The sequence below is a fragment of the Hoplias malabaricus genome, chromosome 2 (assembly GCF_029633855.1).
Source record: "Hoplias malabaricus isolate fHopMal1 chromosome 2, fHopMal1.hap1, whole genome shotgun sequence".
NCBI classification, from domain to species: domain Eukaryota; kingdom Metazoa; phylum Chordata; class Actinopteri; order Characiformes; family Erythrinidae; genus Hoplias; species Hoplias malabaricus.
In genome coordinates, this window is record NC_089801.1 from 37,155,427 (window position 1) to 37,163,519 (window position 8,093).

Consider the following 8,093-nt stretch of genomic DNA (forward strand, 5'->3'; position numbering starts at 1 on the left):
AGTCTCAGAAGAACTCAGTCAGGTCTCAGTCAGACATCCCTTTATAAAGGTCTTCTCTCTGGTTACGCAAGGATGGAAACTTTGTGTTAAACCCAATGTGTGGTTATGATCTGTGTGATCTGCAGATGTGAGAAATTATCTCAAGGTTTCTCACCTTGAAGGTGTGAGGGAAATGTGAAAACCACAGACCCCAGCCCTTCTGAGCAACCCATTCTGTACCATGAATACACTTTAACAGCAGTGTTTCCTCAGTGTGTGTGTGTGTGTGTGTGTGTGTATGCTCTAGGACAATTAGAAGACAGGGTGGAGATCTAATGACGATGATTAGAGATACACTCCTAGACTCCTAAAGCGCCGTACATTCTCTGGAACATTAGAGAGTCACCTCAACCCCCACTGACACACAATATCTACCTTGATGATTTAAATGCATCTATTTCAGGCCAGTGTGCCCACCCCACATCAGCTATTAGGTAGAGAAGAGATGAGAGGGAGTGACTGTGAACTGAAGGTGGGGACGATTAGGAGGCCAGAGACTTTGTGCTAAGGAGCGTCCCCGGGGTCATGACCTTGGTTTTATCAGAATAATAGCACTCTTTCTTCAGTAGAGGGCCCATGATGCTGCTCTTACACAGACCACAGGGACAGCGCCCCCTATTGGCCCCATTAACACCACCTCCAGCATCCACCAAAGCTTAGGAGGAGGGCTCCCATCTAAGCACTGACTCAAACCTGTGTAGCCTCAGTGGATCGCATCTTCTGATGTTCAGGTTCTGTGGCACCTTACCTTGTTTAACACAAATCCTATCTAACCTCATCCTGACTAAGGATAAAAATCAGCTCCAGAATTTCTCTTGCAGTTTATTTGCATTGTCATCATTTTGTGATCAGAAAGAAGATCTTTAAAAAGACTAGTTGGATAGATTACCACCTGAGTTCTTTTGGCACACTCATAAATAAATATTTCTCTAAGTGCCACCATAGTAACCAGGGAACGTCAACAAACAACTTCAGTATAAAGAAAATACAACACAAGCCATAAAATCTGACCAAAATTTGACTATTAGAGCTGAAAGATAAATGGTTTTACATTATGGCATTTAGCATATGACATATAGCATTATGGAAGAGTTCACTTTTCAAACGGAAAGAGCTGCCATTAGCTTATGACAGAGATCGACCAATCAGAGGCGACTAAACTTGATGCTGTGGGTATGATCACAACTGCAACTGAATGAAAATCTGGCATTCAGTATTCAGTGCTCAGAATTTAAACGAGATTTATATACATTTATAAACAGACCTAAACCTTAATTTCCAGAAAAGAATTGCAACTTAAATTGTCAAAAAAGTGGCCAGAAACATCACAAAAATCTATTCTCCATAAATAATGTAGAGAAAAAGAGGATGACAAAGAAATAGAGCAGAGTAAATACAGCTATAAACCACCTTGCTCCTCACTGCTGTACACTCAGGTTGGGGTGAATAGCAAGCGGCTCATTATCATTTATAAGAACAGGTGCTGGAAGCGGCCATTCTGAACAGGGCTGTTCAGACAAGGGGAGAATGCTGCTGTGAGGCTTGTGGTTTTCATTTCATTAAGACCCAGAACTGTGTTTACTTGAATAGGGAAAGTATATGCCCCCTTTATAAGTGTATCACCATATCTGACACCTTATGACACTAGTAGATGCCTGTTTACACTCTGTCCAAATTACTTATTCTAACAGTTTGTGGCCTTTGTGTTTGAACATATTCAAAATCCATCAGACTGTATCCCATAACTGATAAACTGAAAAAATATACTACCAGGAAAAAAAACCTCCTTCCTTCATGTATGAAACTGCTCTAATGTGTTTACGAAGCTTCTGTGTTAGTAAATGGCTAAAAATAAAAGCTCGGTCTGGTCTGCTACGTTTTCTCTCTCTCTGCTCATGGCAGAGAAACGCCATCTAAAATTTCTTTAGACAATGGAGTGAACTTATATTATTATATATTTTTTATTTTTTTTTCCATATCTATTTTCTATATTCTTTGTTTCATTATGCTTTAAAAGCTGTGTGAGCAGAGGATTAGCAAAATAAGAATTTTATTGTACAGTGTAACTGTCTGTTTACTGTGGACATGACAATAAAGCTCTTGAGTCTTGAATCAGGTGGGTAATATTGACTTATTTATGCTTTATCCCATTACTTATGTGATGAGCACTGCTAAGCTCAATGCTGTCGTACATCGTTGGGTTGGGGAGTTGTCAGATTTCCGGTTTGAGATCAAATATAGACCAGGAAAAGCAAACTCAGATGCTGACACACTGTCCCGCATGCCCCTTGACATTGACAAGTGTGTGACAGAGTGTACTGAGGAGTTGTCTCACAAGGTGGTGCAAGCCACATGGGGTGGCACTAAAGCAGCCCAGGAACAGGATGTAGCATGGGTTGCTGCCCTGGCTCTCACTGCAAACACGACCCAAAACCCCCCAACGTCACTCCCAACCAGCTGACCTATGATCAGCAGTGAGGAGTTGGCCAAGGCTCAGAGGGAAGACCCGGCAGTGGGAGAAGTCATCCAGCTAAGAGAGAGCAATGTTGTAATGACAAATGAGATACGACAGACAGTAAATAGATCAGCCAGGAGACTCCTTCATGAATGGAGCAAACTGTATCTCGACAATGGACTTTTGTACAGACAGACCAGTGAAAGGCAGCAACTTGTCCTCCCAGCTAGATACAAGGCCATAGTGTTAAAGTACCTCCATGATGACATGGGACATATTGGCACCGAACGGGTACTGTCTCTAGCTAGAGAGAGGTTTTACTGGCTGTTTATGATGCAGGAAGTTGAGGAATATGTCACTAAGAAATGTCCTTGTAAAAACCCGCTGGACATGTGCGTGCCCCAATGGGTACAATAACTTCACATTCACCTTTAGACCTTGTATGCATAGACTACCTCCACCTAGAACCCAGCCGAGGTGGATATGAATATATCCTGGTCGTATTGGATCATTTCACGAGGTTTGCTCAGGCATACCCAACCAAAAATAAGTCAGGGAAGACAGCAGCGGAGCGCATCTTCAGTGACTTCAACCAGCATTTTGGGTATCCTGGCAGGCTGCATCATGACCAGGGTCATGAATTTGAAAATGAGCTCTTCAGGACTCTGAGGGAGATAGCTGGTATTGGACATTCGAGGACCACACCATATCATCTCCAATGCAATCCTGCTGAGAGGTTTAACCGGACTCTCTTGCAGATGCTTAGGACACTTGGTGATAAAGAAAAAGAACGCTGGAAAGCTCACCTCCAACAAACAGTGCATGCTTACAACTGCACACGACATGAGTCAACCGGGTACTCTCCTTATTTTTTGATGTATGGGCATCACCCCCGTCTCCCAATAGATTTGTCTCACAGAAGCTATGCTGAAAAATGGGCAGAAAAGGTGACGGAAGCATACAAGATTGCTTGTGAGAACAGTAGACTATCCAGTGAACGAGGCAAATTCTATTATGACAAAAAGCTCAGGGGTGTCATCTTGCATCCTGGGGACCGGGTTCTCATTAGAAATTTCAATGAGAGAGGGGGGCCCGGGAAACTCAGATCATACTGAGAAAGAAGCATCTATGTAGTCAAAGAACAAGTAGCTGACAATCCTGTGTATGTAGTGTATCAAGAGGCAGGAGACAGACAGAAGACCCGAGTACTCCACCGTAACTTGTTACTACTTGTGAACGACTTACCAGTTGAGACTCCTCCAAACATCCCTAGACCTACACCAAGCAGACAAACAAAAAGAAACAATCAGTCACATGACAGAGAAGTGAGGGGACAGCTGGAAGCAAGTGACTCAGACTTGGAAGACAGTAATGAAACATTTTGGCTGAGGATTCCTGTAAGAGAGAGAGTGTCCAATGGGAGAAAGGCTCATCTGAGAAGACCCACCCAACATCAGACAAACCCGTTCCCTGCAAAAGCAAACAATCATGCACAAGTACCTGTATGGGAAAAAATCATCCCTATACGCCAGTCAGCCAGGAGCAAGTCACTCTGGAAGACAACCTTGCGGAAGCACTTTCACTATGGGAATCGCCTTGGGCGTGACCAACTACGGAAGCTCCAATTGCATCACGTCTGTCTATGACAGACAGGTCGATTTGTAATGAGGCTCCGCCTCTGCCCCTTAGCCACAGTCGGCCTCCCTGAAAGGCTTATTCGTGCTTTCTTCCCGTGAAGGACTACTAGCTCCCTCAGCGCTCTAGGCAAGACTGTGCTCGCTAAACAGTTCTTAGACGGGCCGTCATTGGAATCCGTCGCCGAACGTGACCGCAGCTTTGCATTAGAAGTGCTGAATAAGTCCCTTCATCAAGAAGTGCATTTTTTTCTGTTTATTCAGCTACAGAGATGGGCAACCGCGTCGAGGTGAGCTCTTCTCTGGTTAACTTGGTAGCTTTTGTATTAAATTACTGGAGCTACTATTGTGCTATCCCTACTTAGCATTAGCTTGCCAAAGTAGGATCACCATAGCTTGAGGTTAAACGCGTCAAGGCGGGCCTTCTTTGTCATCTTGGCCAACGGGCTAGTTAGCTGGCCCCTAGATATCTCTAAGAAATTAGCTAACGTGTCACGATGAGCTATATTTCTTTTATCAGGCCTTGTTGACGTTAATTAAACTTAAGTCCCTACTTAAGTTCTCGCCCCTCTCAACCACAATGTCCTCGGTTTCGGCCCCCGCCAAAGGGAAGGAACCAGACATTAAAGAGGCTGCATCCCGCCAGTGTCCAGCGTCATGCGGAGCCACCATCTCGGGCAGGGACCCTCACCCGCTGTGCATTGTGTGTATGGGCAATAAACACGCCCAAGCGTCACTGGCGGACCCGCAAACATGCACTCACTGTGCTTTGAAGGGTACAGACTACAGTTTTCTACGAAACAGCCAAAATTCAACGGTGTGTTGGTCTCTTTGGCCAGTGGGGATTCAGCTCTCATCCTAAGGGAAGAGATTATATCCCTATTAAACAAAAAAGCGATCAAAGTTATTTCAGAAAAGGAAAGTCAGCAGGGTTTTTACTCCCGCTACTTTGTCGTTCCAAAGAAAGAGGGCGCAGCACCCCGCCCTATCTTGGATCTCCGTGTGTTAAACAGACATCTACGCAAATACACGTTCAGGATGTTAACACACAAAGTGCTATGTCAGTCGATTCGTCAGCACGATTGGTTTGTGACAATCGATCAGTCAGATGCTTATTTTCACATAGATATTTAACCCGCACACAGAAAATATCTCAGGTTTGCATTCGAAGGCAAGGCCAACGAATATCAAACGGTCCCATTTGGGCTCATCTTTTTACCCGTCTTTGGCACCATGGGTATTCTGCAAATGTGTGGAAGCAGCACTTGCCCCGTTGAGAAACAAAGGGATGAGGATTTTTTCTTATATAGACGATTACCTCGTTTGCTCCTGCATGAGGGATCAAGCGCTCAGAGATTCCAATACAGTGTTGAGTCACTTAGAGAATCTGGGGTTCAAAATAAACCTGACCAAGAGTCATCTAGAGCCCTCACAGTGCACAGATTACTTAGGCCTGACTATAAACTCCCTCTCCTATCGAGTTCGGCTGTCGGAGAGAGTAACATCATTCGAACAATGTCTTTCCCGTTTTCGATTGGGGAAGGTGGTCTCGTTACGGCTTTGTCTACGCATGCTGGGACTCATGGCTTCAGTGGTGCAGTGGGGACTTCTCATGATGAGAGATATTCAATGGTGGGTAGCGTCACTGCGGTTATGCACCCGCAGTCATCTCTACTGTCCTGTCAAAGTGACAGCAGCTTGTGTGACAGCTCTCCATCATTGGAGAAACTCTGTTGTCTTAACAACGGGGATTCCCCTTGGGGGCGTGTCCGCGAGGATAACTCTAACGATGGATGCGTCTTTGCTAGGCTGGGGAGCAACTCTGATGGGCAGAGCTGTGAATGGGTTGTGGCCCCTCCAGCTCAGTCTGGCTCACATAAATTATCTGGAGCTTCTCGCAGTGGTCTTGGCACTGAGACACTTCAAGGATTTTCTCCAAGGTCAGCATGTTTTGGTGAAAACGGACAACTCTACTGTGGTAGCTTATATAAACCGCCAGGGTGGGACACGCTCACTACATCTACACAAGCTAGCTCGAAGGCTTCTCCTGTGGAGCAGCACCCGGTTTTTGTCCATTCGCGCGACACATGTACCGGGGATACTGAACAGTGGGGCGGATCTTCTGTCAAGGGGAAATCATCTGTACGGAGATTGGAGACTTCACCCGCAAGTGGTGACTCAGTTGTGGCAGAGATACGGACAGGCAGCCGTAGATCTCTTCGCCTCGCAGGAAAACACACAATGTCTCCTGTATTTTTCCCTGTGGGACAAAAATGCACCTCTGGGTGTGGATGCTCTAGCCCACCCATGGCCAAACGTCCTTCTTTACGCATTTCCTCCCTTAAGCTTGATTTCTCCCACACTGACGCGAGTGAGGGAACAGGGCCTGTCTCTTATTCTAATAGCTCCACACTGGCCGTCAAAGCACTGGGTGGCGGAGATTGTTCAAATGCTTGCGGGCCAGCCTTGGCCACTCCCATTGAGGAGGGACCTATTGTCACAGGCGAACAGGGAAATATATCATCCCCACCCAGACAAGATGGCTCTTTGGGCCTGGCCCGTGAGAGGTGGAATCTGAATGCGATAGGTCTCCCACCTGCTGCCATTGATACAATTCAAAGCGCCAGGGCTATTTCTACGCGCACATTATATGAGCATAAATGGCGAGTTTTTGAAAATTGGTGTGTACTAAGAAATGTCACTCCTTTTCAGTGCTCGGTGTCAGAGCTTCTCTGCTTTTTACAAGAGTTGTTGGATAAAGGGAAAGCTTTTTCATCAATCAAGGTATATTTAGCAGCCATCTCAGCTTGTCATGTGGGTTTTGGGGATAAGCCTGAAGGACAGCATGCTCTGGTCTCTCGGTTTATGAAAGGGGCACGCCGTAAATGGCCTGTCTGCAGACCTTTGGTTCCACCGTGGGACTTGTCCTTGGTACTTGATGGACTCTGTTGTCATCCTTTTGAACCTTTAGAGGGAGTGGGGCTGAAGTTTCTTTCCATTAAAACAGCTTTGCTCTTGACACTGACCACAGCAAAGCGAGTTGGTGAATTACAGGCATTAACCATCCGCCCTTCATGTTTCCAGTAGAACAGCAGGAATAGAACTGGCGGCTTTTCACCCCCCACCTTTTAACACTGTGGAGGATCAGAAACTTAACTGCTTGTGCCTTGTAAGGGCCTTGCGTCAGTATATAGATAGAACTGCTGGTTTTAGGGGATATGATCAGCTATTTGTATCATGGGCCACTCCTCATAAAGGAAAACCCTTGTCTCGTCAACGGTTGTCACATTGGATTGTAGAGGCTATAGCAGTGGCATATAGATGTAAGGGCTCACAATCAGCAGAGGGTATACGAGCCCATTCCACTAGAGGTATGGCAACATCCTGGGCATTGTTTAAGGGTGTGTCAGTACTGGACTTATGCACTGCTGCGAGCTGGGCCTCAGGGAACATGTTTGCATGTTTGCATCTACCGGCTAGATGTTTCAGGTCCATCTTTAGCACATGCAGTACTGGAGGCTGGTGTGTCTGATTTATTCTGATGGGACATTTATCCAGAACCTTCTTTCTATTGTCTGGAGAGTACAGTCTGGGAGTAGTCTATATCTCTCACAGTAAAACACCGAGCGAAGTTAGAAAAAGAACGTTGGGTTACTTGACGTAATCCCTGGTTCTTTGATAACAGAGTGAGGTGTTTCACCAACTTTTCCCTCCCTGCACTGGGACGGGAAGAAATCTCTCTAGAATAACCCTTTCAGGGAGGCCGACTGTGGCTAAGGGGCAGAGGCGGAGCCTCATTACAAATCGACCTGTCTGTCATGGACAGACGTGATGCAATTGGAGCTTCCGAAGTTGGTCACGCCCAAGGCGATTCCCATAGTGAAACACCTCACTCTGTTATCAAAGAACCAGGAATTACGTCAAGTAACCCAACGTTAATTTTGGTTGTATTGTGTGAACTTTGT

At 45.7% G+C, this 8,093-nt stretch overlaps 1 pseudogene; it reads left to right on the plus strand.

Annotated features, from left to right (window-relative positions):
- The first annotated feature begins 5,361 nt into the window (after positions 1–5,361).
- On the plus strand, positions 5,362–7,670 carry LOC136676547 (uncharacterized; annotated as a pseudogene).
- Positions 7,671–8,093: the final 423 nt, after the last annotated feature.